The sequence below is a fragment of the Neovison vison genome, chromosome 7, assembly GCF_020171115.1.
Source record: "Neovison vison isolate M4711 chromosome 7, ASM_NN_V1, whole genome shotgun sequence".
NCBI lineage: Eukaryota > Metazoa > Chordata > Mammalia > Carnivora > Mustelidae > Neogale > Neogale vison.
In genome coordinates, this window is record NC_058097.1 from 55,013,814 (window position 1) to 55,032,400 (window position 18,587).

The window sequence follows — 18,587 nt, forward strand, 5'->3', positions numbered from 1 at the left end:
AAATACTCAGGAGTGGGGACCCAATGCTCCCAGCATGCAACTCGGCTTCGCGTAGCAAAGGCGCTTTTTCCAAAGTCAATTTGAAGTTGTTCTAGTCTTTGCTGCAGGGCGTAGGTCCGGGCTCCGCGAGCCGTGCTGCTCAGTTGTCTTTTATGTTGGAATGGTTGTGGTCTTTGATGAATGGTTCTCAAGGAAGGCGGAGGAACGCATTCTGGACTCCCGAGAAGGTGGAGATGAGAAGGGACCAGGGACTTAGGCTTCAGTGAGCGGGAACGTCTCAAGTAAGGTCCATGGGAATAACCTTAAGGCACAAAGTTTAAAAAGGTACTCATTATTAGAGTTACGTAAGTACTGACTTATACACCCTTATACAAACCTGAAAGTGAGTTCTTCCTTAAAATTTGTGCCTGACACCTCACTCACCTCATGGCCACTACTTAAAATTCTTGAAAAATTTAGAACACGAGCTTATCTAGTTTGTGAGAGACTGGAGCAGAGTCTGGCAGTTGAGCAGATGGGTGCGTCTTCCTCCAGGTGAGTTTGTGGGTCCAATTTGGCGAGTGGGACCTTAAGTGGAGTTGTTTATATTCATGCTTGTGTGAATCTTTGTTTCCTTAGATGTAAGGCGGGTTGTGTTACAGATTACTACCACTGTTGAAAAGTAACAATACGTGGTTGTGGATTGATATTGTGATCATATGCAAAGTTCTCTTTGAATTGAGAGATGAGATGTGTGACATTGTGTGTTAATATCAGTAACTGAGAACGACTTAATATTTGTGAGTTTTTTAATAAACTTTTCTTTTGTGTGCAAAAGACCCTAACAGTATGGTGATTATGAAGGTAGATTACTGTCCATCTGAGATGGAGAAACAGTACAGTGTTAACTGGCTTAGTATGTGTTAATTTGATTATCTGACTGCCAATCATTATATATAACTGAATAAATATGACTGTTGTGAGTTTCATTATTTCTACAAGTTTCATTATCTATAAAATAGAGTAGCAGTATTATTACATCTTCTTGTAACATCAAGACGCATAAAAATATTTGCAGTTTATCTGCCAAATGATTTTATAATGATATTTTATAGTGGATCAGTGCTGTTTTATCAGAAAGACTGCAACATTTTAAAGAAAGAAGAAATAGGGATGCCTGGGTGGCTCATTCAGTTAAATGTCTGCCTTCAGCTCAGGTCATGATCCCAGAGTCTTCAGATGGGGCTCCTTGCTTAGTGGGGAGCCTGCTTCTCCCTCTGCCTGCCTCTCTCTCTCTCTCTGACAAATAAATAAATAAAATCTTTTTTAAAAATATGAAAGAAGAAATCAAAGTAACATGCGGTCATGGAGTGGCTTCTGTAGATTTCCAATCTTCTGTAATATTAAGGGTACTTAACCAGATAACTTTGAAAACCCTATTCTAAGGAAATAATTTCCTACTTGTTCAAGCAGGTAGATTAGAGCAGAGCCCAGCATTAAGGGATCAGGTGTTCTAGTATATAGGTCAGGCAAGGCAAGGAACCTGTTTGAGACTGCATAATTAGTCCATTAGAATACTACTTGTCTTATTCAAAAAGTGATAATTACATTGTGTTATATTCTGACTATACAAAACCAGGCTACCATTTCCCGAACAGTGCCTGATTTCTCTGTTGCAGTTGGCAATTTTGAACCTAAATATTTGTATTTCTTCTGACATTTCTGACACTTTCTTCAGATCTGAAATGGTAGTTTAAAGTAGTTGAAGAGCTAATGGATGTAGTATTAGGAAAGAAGATAAAATTCCTTTTCTATTACAATTTCAGAAGAAACCCCCAAGTGTTCCTGAGGGGGGAAATGTCTTTTTCTGACCTTTTTTTTTGTTGTTGTTTCTCTTCCAAAAGTCTCTCCTTTACTTCCTCCTAACTGGTTTCATCATAGCTTAAAAATCCTTGAAATGCTTTCCCTGTCATCAAACACAGTTACATTGGTTTCACTAATATCATTGCAGTAACAAATCTGGAAATGAAACATGACCATAAAAAGTAGGATGGATAAGGAGGTGTGGAGTACCTTTACATTGGAATAGTACACAGCAGCAAAAATTGGTGAATCTAGTATGAGCCATAGAAATGAGCCATAGAAATATATATACAGAGTGTTCCATTCATGAAATTTTATAAAGAAGCAAAATAAATTATACTTTGTGCTTAAGTGGAAGATAATGGAAAACAAGGATATAGTAAATAAAATTCAGGAATGTAGTAAGTTCAGAGAGGAGGAAACAGGAAAAGATAAGTTTGCCAAGGGGATTCAGAGTTATTTCATAACCCCACTGGCTGCTCCAAAAAGCCATCTTTGCATTGTTCCTGGGTCCAGCTCCGGGTTCATTGTAACCAACTCTGCCTCACACCTCCACTACCACAGACTCTGGCAGCTTTATCACCATAGTCCTCCAACTCTTGCCTTCTTTTAACCCAGAGCTTCAGCTCACCAGTGTGCCAGGTCATGTCTGAGACAACTGTAGACACCAGCTCTGAGATCACCACCAAGGACTTAGAGGAGAATTGTGGAGGAAGCAGAGAATAGAAGAGATACACCTGCAAATGGGAAGGCTCATGAGGAAAATGGGGGGCAGGAGGCCAAGAAGGAAGATGAAGAAGATGTAAAATGGTGCAGCAGGAAGAGGAGGGGAATAGGAAGGCGATAGAGAGGGAGATGGGGAGGCTTAGGCAGCTATGAACACAGGTGGCAGAAGATGATGAGGATGGCAAAGTTGACACTAAGAAACAGAAGACCTACAAGGATTTCTGGACAGTGAAAAAGGAAAAGTTAAACTTAACAGCATTTAAACATTTCCCCCCTCAGGACTTTTGGGGGTTTCTTCTGAAATTGTAATAGAAAAGGGATTTTATCCTATTCACCACGCCCCCATTTCCCATCTTAGACTCTAAACGTGGTCACTTTCAAGTGGAGAGTCCCACCCACCCATGCCCCACCTGGGCAGTGCCACCTACAGACGACACACGCACTCTCCACCAATGCAAAACCACAACAGGAATCTACAACGGGGAAGAAAAAACGAACCAAAACTTCCAAGGCCCTGCTTTTTTTCTTAAAAGTATTTTTAAAGGAGACATGGTATTTTATATTTATATTTTTGTACATATTGTTAGGGGTCAGCCATTTTTAGTAATCTCAGATAACAAAACTAGCCTTGTGAGCATTCTCTGCCCCACTTCTGACTTTACTTGTGGTATGGCCATGTTCATTATAATCTCAAAGAAGAAAATAAAACCACTTTTTAAAAAAAGCAAAACAGCAGTAAAAAAATCTTATTCCAATCATTCCAATAATTTTTTGGTGTGTATGTACTTAGCTATACTATAAGTAGTTGGTTTCTATGATGGTTGAAAAGGCCAAAGGTAAACGTTTTCTTTTTTTCCCTTTTTTGCCTGTGAAGTTTCTGTTTATTTTCTTTGGCCTGTTTGATGTATGTGTAGAACAATGTTGTCCAAAAAGAAACCAGAATTTTATTTTGCTGAGTTGCTCTAACAACAAAAAAAGTGGTTTCATGTATTGTATTTCTTAAACTGGATTATATTTATGCAATCGTTTACTGTTATTTTGATATATTCCTCATCAGTTGTAAGTATTAGTGTATCTGTGATGAAATTTAAAAACATTTTGATATAGGAATGGAATGTGTAACTGTGTACTTATATATATGTGACTGTATAAACATGGAGAAAGATGTGGGATAGGCACACCAGAATTTTAACGTGTTCTGCATAGAGGGAGTATAGGAACTTGTGAAGATGTATGTACAAAGGGGAAACTGATAGGTAACCAATGAAAGTCTTGTTAAAAGTATAGTTCTTGGGGTGCCTGGGAGGCTGGGTCTGTTGGGAGGCTGCCTTTGGCTCAGGTCGTGATCCCAGAGTCCTAGGGTTGAGCCCCACGTCAGGCTCCCTGCTTGGTAGGGGGTCTGCTCCCTCTCCCTCTGCCTGCCACTCTGCCTGCTTGTGCTCTCTTTCAGTCAAATAAAAAATTGAATTTTAAAAAAAGTATAGTTCTTGTTAAAGTATAAAGTTCTTGTTAAAAGTATAAAATACATACATCTGTTATTCACATGTATATTTGTTAAAGGATGGTTTAAAAAATGCTAAGAATTACTATCATAAGATAGTAGGCTTTCAGGTGTTTTCACTTTGTATTTTTATGTCCTGCTTGATTTTTTTACTTAAAATCCATTTTGTCTAATATGGTTGATACGTCTGGTTTCTTTTGGCTACTATTTGCATGGAATGTCTTTTTCCATATTCACTTTCAGCCAATACAGATCCTTAAATCTGAAATGACTCTATTATAGACAACATAGTTGGATGATGTTTATACATTCAGCTACTATATATCTTTTGATTGGAGAGTTTAATGCATTTATATCTAAAATAATTATTGTTAGGGAAGGACTTACTGTTATCATTTTGTTAATTGTTTTCTGTTTGTCCTGTGTCTTTTTTCTCCCTCTTTTCCTCTCTTACTGTCTTCCTTTGTGCTTCAGTAGTTTTATTTTTTGTAGTCATGTTTTGATTTCTTTCACATTTTCTTTTGTGTATCTTCTATCAATATCTTTGTGGTTATCATGAGGCTTACATAAATCATCTTGTGGTTATAACCATCTGTATTAAGCTGACAACTACTTAATTTCAGTTGCTTAGAAATTCTTAACACTTTTACTTCTCTCCCCTCACATTTTATGTTATTGATGTCATGAATGTGTCTTTTTATATTCTTCATCTATTAACATGTTTTAGTATTTATAGTTTCTTATACTTCTGTCTTTTAACTTCTATACCCAGAATTAAAAGTGATTTATGCACACCATTACAGTTTTATAATATTCTGTGTTTGTCTAGGTACTTAACAGTGAGCTTTATACTTTTATTTGCTTTTTTTTTTTAAGTAATCTCTACACCCGAGAATCACACGCTCCACCAACTGAGCCAGCCAGGCACCCCCTCGTACCCTTTAATATTACTATTTAGCGTCCTTTCATTTCAACTCAAAACATTCCTTTAACATTCCTTGTAATGCAGCTCTAGCAGTGATGAAGTCCCTCAGCTTTTGTTTTTCTGGGAAAGTCTATTTCTCCTTCATTTTTTGACGGATGTTAAAAATATATTAGTTCTTGATTGGCATTTTCTTTTTGGCATGTTGAATATATTATCCCACTCCCTTCTGGTCTGCAAAGCATCTTCTGAGTCTTAGGGTTTTCCATATACATGACAAGCTGCTTTTCTCTTGCTGTTTTCAAAATTCTCTTTGTCTTTGAGTTTTGAAATTTGATTATACAGTTGACCCTTGAAGAACATGGGTTTGAACTGTACAGGAAAATGTATGCACAGATTTTTTTAAAATATAAATACAGTACTGTACTGTTCATGTATTCTGTCTTCCTTATAATTTTCTTTTTTTAAGATTTATTTATTTACCTTAGTGAGAGAGAGAGTGTGTGCACAAACAGGGGGAGAGGGAGAGAGAGAACACCAAGCAGATTCCCCACCGAGTGCAGAGCCCAAATTACGGGCTCAATCTCACCATTCCAAGAGCATGACCTGAGCCAAAATCAAGAGTCAGATGCTCAACTGACTGAGCCACCCAGGCATCTGTCTTCCTTATAATTTTCTTTTTTTTAAAAAGATTTTATTTATTTATTTGACAGAGAGATCACAAGTAGACAGAGAGGAAGGCAGAGAGAGAGAGAGAGGGAAGCAGGCTCCCTGCTGAGCAGAGAGCCCGATGCGGGACTTGATTCCAGGACCCCAAGATCATGACCTGAGCTGAAGGCAGTGGCTTAACCCACTGAGCCACCCAGGCGCCCTTCCTTATAATTTTCTTAATAACATTTCTTTTCCCTAGTTTATTGTAAGAATATAGTATATAATATAGATAACATACAACATATGTGTTAATCCTCTGTTTATGTTATCAGTAATGCTTCTGGTCAATAGTGGGTTATTAAGTTTAAAGGAGAGTCAAAAATTATACACATATTTTTTTTTTTTACTGTATTTTGAAAAGATGGAATCAGCGCTCCCAGTCCGCATGTTGTTCAAGGCTCAACTATGATGTATCTCACTGTGGATTTCTGTGGATTCATCCTAGTTGAAGTCTATAGGGCTTCTTGAATCTGCTATCCATTTCCTTTCCCCAACTTGGGAAGTTTTTAGTCATTATTTCTTTAAATAAGTTCTCTGCCCCCTTCTCTTTCCTTTTTCCTCGAGGACTCCCATAATGTATATATTGGTCCACATTATGGTATTCTGTAAGTCCCTTAGGCTTTCTTCACTCTTTTTTTTTTTCATTGTTCTTTCTGTTCTCTGACTGCATAATTTTAAGTGATCTTTCTTTGAATTCACTGATTATTCTACTTGAGCAAGGCAGCTGTTGAATCCCTCCAGTGAATTTTTCAGTTCAATTATTGTGTTCTTTAGTCCCAAAGTTTCTGTTTGGTTCTTTTTTCATATATATAATTTCTGTCTCTGTTTGTGCATGATTTTCTTGAGCATGTACAGCGTCTTTATGGTGGTTATTTTGAATTATTTTTTAAATTATTTTTATTAACATATAATGTATTATTTGCCCCAGGGGTACAGTCTGTGAATCATCAGGCTTACACATTTCACAGCACTCACCATAGTACATACCCTCCCCAATGTCCATAACACAACCATCTTCTCCGTACCTTCCCACCCACAAGGAACCCTCAGTTTGTTTTGTGAGATTAAGAGTCTCTTATCTTTGTCTCCCTCCTGATACCATCTTTTTTCATTTTTTCCTTCCCTAGCCCCCAAACTCCCTGCCCTTCCTCTCAAATTCCTCATATCAGAGAGATCATATGATAATTGTCTTTCTTTGATTGACTTATTTCACTCTGCATAATACCCTCTAGTTCCATCCATGTCATTGCAAATGGCAAGATTTATTTTGAACTATCTTTCAGGTGAGTCATATACTTCCACTTCTTTAGCTCAATTTCTGGAGATTTATTTTGCTCCTGTGTTTGAGCCATGCTTATATCTTTATATGTATCATAACTTTATGTTAAGATCTATGCATTTCAGATGACAACCACTTTTTCCAGTCTTTATGGACTGGCTTCATATAGAAGACTCTTGCCAATAAGCCTGGTGAGAGATTCTGGAGGCCTCTGAAACCTTTTGTTGGAGGAATACGACTTCTCTGAGATGATGTGTGCAATTTCTTAGAGAGTCTTGCCTGTTTCTTTTATAGGAGTGTATTGCACACTGTGGTATATGTTTTTGTAATGCAAGTTGTCTGGTTCTATAACAGCAAGCTATCCTCTCTCCCTTGTTCTCAATGGCCAGGAGGCATCCCAAATACGCTCGCTCCCCATTAGTGCCCTAAGGTAAGACAAATACCAGTCCATCAGACAGCCACATCATGCTCCTTGCTCAACAGGGATTCTGCTTCTCTCTCTGACCCTCCCCCTTCTCATGTTCTCTCATTCTCTCTCTCAAATAAATAATAAATAAAACCTTTTTTTAAAGATAAGAAAAGAAACAAGGATACCAAGTAAAACAACTAGAATTATTGGGGCGCCTGTGTGGCTCAGTGGGTTAAAGCCTCTGCCTTCAGCTCAGGTCGTGATCTCAGAGTCCTGGGATCGAGCCCCATGCTGGGCTCTCTGCTCAAATCTCTGTCTGTCAAATAAATAAATAAATAAAATCTTTAAAAACAAAAATCAGTGGCAGTCAAATATCAAGTAACAAAATTGAAAGTTTCTACTATAAGCAGGAAACTATTAGGGGGAAAAGTTAATTTGCTACACACAGTTGCAATATAAAATACCTAAAGAAAAAATAATAAGCTAATAGAAATTCTATTAAGAGAATAAAACATGTTTTTTATTTCATTTATTTGTTTCTTCATTTTTAGTGATGGTGATTTATCGAAGCATTCATGGGGAAATAAGGAGGACAAAATCAGCTACGCAGGCAGCCTCATGCAAGAACAGAAACTTGGAAATTGTTCACAGTCCAAAGCAGCTCTTAAGCCTGGCGTATCTTGTCACCCCCTCAGCTGTGGGCATCTGTTGCTCCCTTCTCTAGTGCTTCCCAAAATGGTCACTCGACTTCTTTTTTTTTTTCCAATTTATTTATTTTCAGAAAAACAGTATTCATTATTTTTTCACCACACCCAGTGCTCCATGCAAGCCGTGCCCTCTATAATACCCACCACTTGGTACCCCAACCTCCCACCCCCCCGCCACTTCAGACCCCTCAGATTGTTTTTCAGAGTCCATAGTCTCTCATGGTTCACCTCCCCTTCTAATTTACCCCAAAGCACATACCCTCCCCAATGTCCATAACCCTACCCCCCTTCTCCCAACCCCCCTCCCCCCAGCAACCCACAGTTTGTTTCGTGAGATTAAGAGTCACTTATGGTTTGTCTCCCTCCCTATCCCATCTTGTTTCATGGATTCTTCTCCTACCCACTTAAGCCCCCATGTTGCATCACCACTTCCTCATATCAGGGAGATCATATGATAGTTGTCTTTCTCTGCTTGACTTATTTCGCTAAGCATGATATGCTCTAGTTCCATCCATGTTGTTGCAAATGGCAAGATTTCGTTTCTTGGTCACTCAACTTCTTGACTGTATTTATACTCCTCCTAATACTACTGACTACCTTTTTTTCCCCCTGCTACCCTCTTTGCTTGTCTTTGGCCTTTGGGGGCCTCATAACATGAGCATGCAGAACCACAAAGCAGCAGAAAGCGATGAAGCATCAAGACAACATTGGGCCAACAAGCATGAAGCAACAGGAGCCACAATGTAGCAGGATCCATGAGGAACAGAAACCATGAGGGAAAGTCCTGAATGTGAGATCCACAAAGCAGCAGAAGACTTGAACAGACAAGATCCATGAGGCAGAAGAAGTGATATGACTGTAAGAGCCACAAGGTAGCAAGGCAACAGGAATTGAAGAGATGCAGGACTTATAAGGCAAGCAGAAACTACAACACAGAGAAGCCCTGGATTAACTGGAACTGAAGCCCCAGAAGCCAGGAAGCTGCAGAAAACAGGAAGCTCAGAAAATATATTGCTTTTGAAAGAGACTTTTTAAAAGACTTAGATTAATGAAAGAATTGCCGTGAACCTGCATATAAACACTCAAATTTAGAGCCATTCAATTCTTTCTAAAACTACACCCAAAACAATATTCCAAAGTATAGTTTTCTCATAGATTTGCTAGAATGTTATATTTCAAATGGAAGAAAAACAAAACAAAACAAAAGAAAAACCACAACAATTTTGAGAACTACATGATAGGGGGAGAATTTGCTTATTGGCCTTTAAAAAATATTTCTTGGGGGCGCCTGGGTGGCTCAGTGGGTTAAGCCACTGCCTTCGGCTCAGGTCATGATCTCAGGGTCCTGGGATCGAGTCCCGCATCGGGCTCTCTGCTCAGCAGGGAGCCTGCTTCCCTCTCTCTCTCTCTCTGCCTGCCTCTCCATCTACTTGTGATTTCTCTCTGTCAAATAAATAAATAAAATCTTTAAATAAATAAAAAATATTTCTTGTTATGGAAAAGTATAATGAACGCTCATGTACCAATAATTATGTTTATAAGCAATTTGGTTTTACCTCTACCCCCACCCACTTCTCCCAACCCCTTACTGTTTTGAAGAAAATCCAACACATTTCACTCATACATATTTCAGTGTCTCTTAAAGTTAAGGATTCTTTTTAAAAAATAAAGTTCATCACAATATTCTCACACATACATAATTAACAGTAAATTATTAATATCAAATAGTCAGTCCTTCCTTTCTCAGTCCAAAATCCATTAGTTGGATCTGGTAGAAAAGGGTGAAAGGGACAGGGCTGATGATGACCCAGCTCAATGCAGGATCAGTGCCCATGTAAAGACAGCATCTGAGTAGTAAGAAGGGGAGAAGAATCCCAGGTTGGTGACTGAATGGATAAGGCCACTGTTGCTATGGGAGGTCAAAGGAGCATAGGTCAAAAGGTCAGTCACTTAGAGGAGAACTTTCCAAATAAACAAACATTGGAGATAGTGGGAGCCAGATTTTTCAAGGAATGAGGAGGGAGTTACAAATATGAAAAAGAGGAAAGCTAGAACAAACCCTATAATGTATTGGAATTGGAGGTTTTGGTATGAACGCATGGTTTCTACCATGTATATATGGGTACATGTATATATATACATATATTACCTCTTGAACTAGTGCTACCCACCCCCACCTAGAATAATGAGCTTGAGCACCCAGATCTTAGTTTCTCATTATCATTCTCTACTCATATAGAAATGGCTATCTCCAGAACTTGACCATGAAAAGCACAAGATGAGCTTAGAACATCTTATGTCAGTAAAGAAGGTGGTGTTCAAGGAGTATAGAAAGATTTTTCATGCTTATGGATTGGAAGAACAAATATTGCTAAAATGCCTATACTACCCAAATAATCCTAGAACAAATAATCCTAAAATTTGTATGAAACCACAAAATACTCTGAATAGCCAAAGCAGTCTTGAGAAAGAAGAGCAAAATTGGAAGTGTCACAATCCCAGATATCAAGATGTACTAAAAACCTGTAGTAATGGGGGCGCCTGGGTGGCTCAGTGGGTTAAAGCCTCTGCCTTCTGCTCAGGTCATGATCCCAGGGTCCTGGGATCGAGCCCCACATCGGGATCTCTGCTCATCAGGGAACCTGCTTCCTCCTCTTTCTCTGCCTGCCTCTCTGCCTACTTGTGATCTCTGTCAAATAAATAAATAAAAATTTTTTAAAAACCTGTAGTAATGAAAATACTGTGGTACTGGCACAAAAAGAGACACATAAATTAAAGGAACAGAATAGAGAACCTCATACTAAACCCATGATCATTTGGTCAATTAATCTTTGACAAAGAAAGGAAGAATATGCAATAGGAAAAAAACACATCTCTTCAACAAATGGTCTTGGGAAAACCAGACAGCTACATAGAAAAGAATGAAACTGGACCACTTTCTTACACCATACACAAAGATGAATTCAAAATGGATTAAATACAACTGTGAGACCTGAAATCATTAAAATCCTAGAAGAGAGCACAGTCTGACATAAGTCATAGAAACATTTTTCTAGATATGTTGCTTGAGTCAATGGACACAAAAGCAAAAATAAATTATTGGGACTACATCAAAATGAAAGGTTTCTGCACAGCAAAGGAAACCATCAACACAACTAAGATACAACTTACTGAATGGGAGAAGATATTTGCAAATGATATATCCAATAAAGGGTTACTATCCAAAATATATAAGGAATTTATACAACCCACCAACAAAAAACCAAATAATCCAATTTAAAAATGGGCAGAAGACACGAACAGACATTTCTTCAAAGAAAATATACAAATTGTTAAACAGACACATGAAAAGATATTCAACATCACTCATCAACAGGGCAATGCAAATCAAACCACAATATCACCTCACACCTGTCAGAATGTCTAAAATAAAAAATATGAGAAACAACAAGTGTTGGTGAAGATGTAGAGAAAAAGGAACACTTGTACACTGTTGGTGGGAATGCAGACTGGTGAAACTACCATGGAAAACAGTATGGAGTTTCTTCAAAAAATTAAAAATAGAATTGCCATATCATTCAGTAATTCCACTACTGGGTATTTACCCAAAGAACATGAAAGCACTAATTCAAAAAGATATATGCACCACTCTGTTAATTAGAGCAGTATTTACAATAGCCAATTATGGAAACAGTCTAAGTGGTCATCAATAAATGAATGGATAAAGAAGAGGTTATGTCTATATATAATGGAATGTTTCTCAGCCACAAAAAAGAATGAAATCTTGCCATTTGCAATGACATGGTTGGATCTGAAGGGTATAAGGCTAAGTGAAATAAGTCAGTCAGAGGAAGACAAATACCATATGATTTCACTCACATGTGGAATTAAAGAAACAAAACAAATAAAGAAAAAAAAAGACAAACCAAAAGACAGAAAACAAACTGTTGGTTACCAGAGGAGAGGTAGGTGGGGAGATTGGTGAAATAGATGAAGGGATTAGGAGTACCTTACCATGATGGGCCCTGAGTTGTATAGAATTATTGAGTCACCGTATTGTACACATGAAACTAATAATGTAACACTGTATGTTAACTATACTGGAATTAAAAAAATAATCTATAGAGATACATATCTAAATTTTCACTTTCAGAATTGATATGGTGAATTATATTAATAGACTTTGTAACATTCATACTTTAGTTCCTAGATTAGGCTTTTCTTGATTATTTTAATGGATACAGTAAATCAAACCTCAGAATCAATACACTTTTTAAAAAATATTTTATTTATTTATTTGTCAGAGGGAGAGAGAGAAAGGGAGCAAAAGCAGGGGGAATGGCAGGCAGGGAGAGAAGCAGGCTCCCCACTGAGCAAGAAGCCTGATGTGGGACTTGACACCAAGACCTTGGGATCATGACTTGAGCCAAAGACAGATGCCTAACAGACTGAGCCACCCAGGCATCCCTAGATTGTAAACTCCTTACAGGCAGATTCCTGTATTCAGTTTTCCCTGACTTCCTCATGCATCTACATACTAGATACTCCTCATGTCCTCGTTTTGAAAAGTAACAAGGTCAATCCAAACATGACCCAACATGTACATTTAGTGTTCCTTACAGATTTTCCTAGAATTGTATTTATACATTATTTGTATAGATTTTCTGCTAGCACAATACATTTTTTGAGTTGTTTATATCAAAATTCATCAGTTATCTCTGTGCCCAAGCCACAAGACTGCAGTTGTTCATCCCGCAGGAACTCAGCTTCAACATCATAAACAAAATTTGGATCATCATTCTGATTTTTCTCAAAAAGTTCATCCATTACGCTCTTTCTTTTGGCATGTTCTTTGTCATCTTGTTTGTTCAAGTCTTTCACAGGATCAATGGTTGTTTCTTGTTGAAGTTGTTCCACTGTTTTTGCCAGAATTTGCCCCCACAAGTAAACTTGTAAAAAAAAAAAGGGGGGGGGGGACGCCTGGGTGGCTCAGTGGGTTAAAGCCTCTGACTTCAGCTCGGGTCATGATTCCAGGGTCCTGGGATTGAGCCCCACATCAGGCTCTCTGCTCGGAGGGGAGCCTGCTTCCCCCTCTCTCTCTGCCTGTCTCTCTGCCTACTTGTGATCTGTCAAATAAATAAATAAAATCTTAAAAAAAAAAAAGAATAGCTTCTCTAGCTGTCTCAGGGATACTTGTTCCAGGTCATTCTTGTGTTCTGGATTTTTCTTTAATTGTTCAGCAGCTCTGCTGAAATCTGAAAACTTTGAAAAGTTTCAGACTGGCATGATGCATTGGTGACTTGTCCCCTATTTCATTCTCAAAGATGAAGATAATAGCTGGAGGCTGGAACCTAATTCCACATTTCTTGGCAGTGCACATCATTTTCACATACACATTCACATTCCTCTGGGTAAATCGGAGGAAATCTGATGAAAATGTGTTAGTCACGCACTGACTTTCTACTGGATGTGGAGGTGGAGACAGGGGTCAGGCATTACTAATATATTTCAATTATATTTGCCAGTGTATCATTTAGAGATGCATTTGACAGAATAGCAAGTAAACCCTCTGCACTAGCTTAAATACATATATTTTGGTCAAATAAATGATCAGTATTTACCTATTATGACTTAATTGCTCAACATGGGAGGTTTCTTGTTACATTTCTATTCTCATACCAATTTTAATTTCCCCAAATTAGAATTAATGTATTTTAATATTCTTGATTTCTCTGTGTACAAACATTTATTCATTCCCACGTTTTCAATAGAACACATCAGGAATTCTATCAATTTAATCTTCTTCTTCAATACAAGCCTCTGCCACGAGTTTGACTGTGTTATCTCTAGGCTGGCTGGATAGTGGTTAACCTAGGTTTGCCTTTCTCTGTCATTGAACAGATCTCATTAGCATTTCTGGTGGGTTGAATCTCCAGTTCGCGGGGGTCCATATTGTCTTCTTTTTCACTTACTTACTTTACAGAATTTGGCCTTCAGTAATTCCTGGAAAAGCATTAACAGAACATTTTGAGAACTTGCCTTCCTTGAAAATATCTCTATTCTAAATCATCCCTGAGTTTTGTTTGACATGTATCCAATTTTAGTTTAGAAATCATTATTTCAGAAGTTTGGCAGCATTGCTCCATTGCCTTCCAGTTTTCAGTGTTGTTCTCTTTTCTTTAGAAATCTGAGCCATTTTTATTTTTCTCCCTTTGAATATGACCTGTTGTTTGCTTTCCAGAATCTTTAGGAATCTGTTTTTCTCTCCAATATTTTTTCTCTTTCCAAGTTTTTATTTAGATTCTAGTTAACATACAGTGTAATATTAGTTTCGGGTGTAGAATTTAGTCATTTATCACTTATATACAACAGCCAGTGCTTATCACAAGTGCCTTCCTTAATACCCATCAACCTATTTAACCCATCCCCCTGCCTACCTCCCCTCCAAACAAACCATCAGATTGTTTTCTATAGTTGAGAGTCTGTTTCTTGCTTCACCTCTTTCTTTCCCCCATGTTCATTTGTTTTGTTTCTTAAATTCCACATATGAGTGAGATATATAATAATGGAATATTACTCAGCCATAAAAAAAGAATGAAATCTTGCCATTTGCAATGACATGGATGGAGTTAGAGAGTATTATTCTCTCCAATATTTAAAATTTATATATTGACATATTTTAGTTCAATTACATTAAACAAATGAGCCTTTTAGTCTGCAAATGGGTGTGACAAACCATCTTGTATTAACTTTTTTGATATTATTCTCCTCTCCATGTTTATACTTCTTTCTCCTAGGGATATCTGTTATTCAGATATTCACCATCAGAAAAGTTTTGCTATTTTTCTGGTGTTTCTAAGTTCTTTTCCCTTATTTCAGTTTCCTAGAGGTTGCTCTGTATTACCTTCCACCCACTCTGCTGAGTACTTTATCTCTTCTGTCATGGTCCTAATTCCCAAAAGGTCCTTTTAGTCTTCTATCATTCATTTTAATAGCATCCTACCCTTGCCTATGCATGCAATAATTTCATATCTCATCAACAATATTACTTACAAATTGTAGAACTTTATTCTACTTCCTTAATATGCTTTGTTTTTTCCATGTTACTATCCCTCCCTTGTTCCCATCTGTTTGTCTTTGTGTTTTTCTTTCAAGATTGAATAGTTCTTCAAGTGCCTACTGGTCTTTGGCTGATCCATATTAAAGGATGAGGCCTTTATTTATTTAATTAATTATTTTATTTACTTTTTTTCAGAGAAAGAGAGAGAGCGCATGGTGAAGGGCAGAAGAAGAGGATGAGAGAAAACCCCAAGCAGGCGCCACACTCAGTGCAGAGCCCAATGCCAGCCAGGCTCAACATGGGGCTCAATCTCATAACACTTAGATCATGACCTGAGCTAAAGCCAAGAGTTGGACACTTAACTGACTGAGCCACCCAGGTGCCCCAAAGGATGAGGCCTTTAAAAATCACGCATGATAGGGCATGAAGAGTACCAGGTGGACCTTCCAATTAGGATTATTATGTAGGCCTTGCCATCTCATTAGGGTAACCCCAACTGTTAATATAAGTGAAAATTCCTTTTTCTTGGATTATGCAGTTTCTGCAGAGAAGAAAATGTATTTTGTTGCATTGGGAGGAAATATTCAATGAGAAAATTGATGCACTTGGAAAATTAAATCACAGGACTGAAATCTCACATTGAAAAACAACCAGGATAAATTCTAAATGAGTCTACAGTTAGACCCACAGTTGTTGAATATTTTGTACTTAAAAAACTGTTGAATGAATGGTGCCTGTTTGTAAAGAGACTATTTGGAGATTTTTGTCTTAAAACTGACAAAGTAGATTCTTAAGGTTTGAATGTCATGACTGATGAAGAGATAGGGGCTGAAAGCTGGAAAACAAGCAGCCATGAATGCACTTATGTTCGCCAGTTGCAGGCTTTGGGTGACAAAGCAAGTCCTACAGAGTGATAAGATGGAGGATAGAAAATAAAAGGAAACAAAGGAGCTCACCGGAAGCAGGACAGTGTGAGTGGCAGTGATCTCTGGGGAAGCTCTGAGAGAGAGAGAGATAGGCGCGGTGACGGTATTTGACACTTTGCCTATGTCTTTGCAGGAAGAGCACTATGAAGCCAGTGGCCCAACCCATTGGTCCCAAACACAAAATATCTAGGAAGGTAAAGAGGAATGAATAGAGTGAGCTTATGGATGAATCGGACTTTTCTGTAGCACACAGTCCAAATTGCATTTTTGTGATGTTTATAGTAGTCCTTGGGTGAGTCACTTTCACTGGCATGATAATATTTATCAGGAGATGAAGATTCCAACAGAGGCAACAGGAGGGCTGAACAAATCTAGGAGCTTTTGGTTTGAGTTCTGCCCACCAGGAATTATTAGGACTAACAGTGATAGCCTGGAAGCCACTCAAAAGGCAGGTGGTGCATAGAGAAACCCCTTGGGCCACCCTCTGAATATAAAAGGTAATCTTGCACATAGCTTCTCCCAGGGACTAGTCCAAATAAAAAGCTGCCAGTGCCTGAGGGATTCCCCTAGAGAAAAGGACTAGAAAGTTGGCTGAGGGCAATTGGTTGATGATCAGATCTGTAGGTCTCCAAGTATGTTTACTGAACGAAATCGATATATAGATTCCCTAGAAGCCCAACTATAGTCTGGAAGAGGAGGAGAATCCCCATTACCAACTCATAAGAAGCCATCATGTCAATGCCCAGGAGTTTCAAAGCTAGATAATCTAGAGAGAAAGAATATGTTTATTACTTTCCTAAGCCTGACAAATTCAATATTAACAAATTTCACCTTTACTCATATTTGCAAAATCCTATATTATTGGATATACAAATACTGATTCAAACTACTCTGAAAGAGTGAACTGGTTCTCTTCCAAGTATACATGATTTCTAGCATTTTATTTAGGGTATGTGGATGCATATTTATGAACGACATTTTTCTAAACATAGGCTACACAATGGCAGAAAGTGGCCCCAATATTTCACTTCCTTTTGCCACTCTATAGTTTAAATGGTTTTTTGTTTGTTTTTAAAAGATTTTATTTATTTAGGGGCGCCTGGGTGGCTCAGTGGGTTAAAGCCTCTGCCTTCGGCTCGGGTCATGATCCCGGGGTTCTGGGATCGAGCCCCGCATCGGGCTCTCTCCTCGGTGGGGAGCCTGCTTCCTCCTCTCTCTCTCTGCCTGCCTACTTGTGATTTCTGTCTGTCAAATAAATAAGTAAAATCTTAAAAAAAAAAAAAGATTTTATTTACTTATTTGACAGACAGAGACCACAAGTAGACAGAGAGGCAAGCAGAGAGAAGAAGGGAGGCAGTCTCCCTCCTGAGCAGAGAGCCTGATGCGGGGCTCGATCACAGGACCCTGGGATCACGACCTGAGCCAAAGGCAGAGGCTTTAACCCACTGAGCCATGCAGGCACCCCTATAGTTTAAATGTTTTAAAGGGAGGTGGACAGTGGATGGCATAACTGGGTGATAGGCATTAAGGAGGGCATGTGATGTGATGAACCCTGGGTGTTATATGCAACTAATGAATCAACACCACGTCAAAAACCAATGTTGTACTATACATTGGTTATTGGATTTAAAAATAAATAAATAAATTGTTCTCTACGGACTCATCTAAAATAATTAATAAATAAATATTTTAGATTGTTAACTTTTAAACAATCTGGAGCTTTTGTTTCTCTTTAAAAATTAGAAAATGCTATGATCCTGGCCAGGGTTCTCCCATATTAAATGGTTGTTGGAACTAGATAATGTCAACTCCATTGACTGGGGGAGGTATCCTTAATTCATAATAGCCTTCATTAAACCAGCTTTATCTATTCATATTAATGACTCATCCCTGTAGGATTTTGGATTGACAGTTGCCTCTTTATATATAAGGACCCAAGATGGACTTTAACAGATTTCTATCTGAAAATGCCACTCCTTCACAAAAATAGATAAAATATAGAGGATTTGAATAACATCATCAGCCTGCCTGATTTAACAGATTTTATGGAATAATTTTAAACTGAAAAAAAGCATTTTAAAATTAAACTACACATTTTGCTAAATTTTACTGAAGACAGTAGAAGGAAAATATCCTTGAAGATAATATAATAAATGAATGAAATAGAAATAAAAATAGCTCTATAATTGACAAAAATATAAAAGGATATATAAATAAGTCTAACATTGGTAAATATTGTCAAGACAAAAGGGAAAAAAACTAACAATTTTATAATGGTAAGAGAATATTACAGTAGATATAGATAAGCTTTAAATATCCCAAGAGGATATTATGTGCACAACTTTAAAAAACGTTTGTTGATGAATGCAGAAGAAAGAAAATAATTTTGGAGAGCTTTGATATTCTGCACATGCTGCTCCTCTACACTGTAGTTAGAAGATATTTATTGATCCATAGCCACAGAACTAGACAACTAGAGAATGACATTAGACGTGGTTATCCAG

The 18,587-nt window shown here is 37.8% G+C and overlaps 2 pseudogenes; both read right to left on the reverse strand.

Moving 5' to 3' along the window:
- Positions 1-12,795: 12,795 nt before the first annotated feature.
- LOC122913908 lies at positions 12,796-13,486 on the reverse strand (annotated as a pseudogene).
- Positions 13,487-15,906: 2,420 nt separating this feature from the next.
- On the reverse strand, positions 15,907-16,814 carry LOC122913910 (annotated as a pseudogene).
- Positions 16,815-18,587: the final 1,773 nt, after the last annotated feature.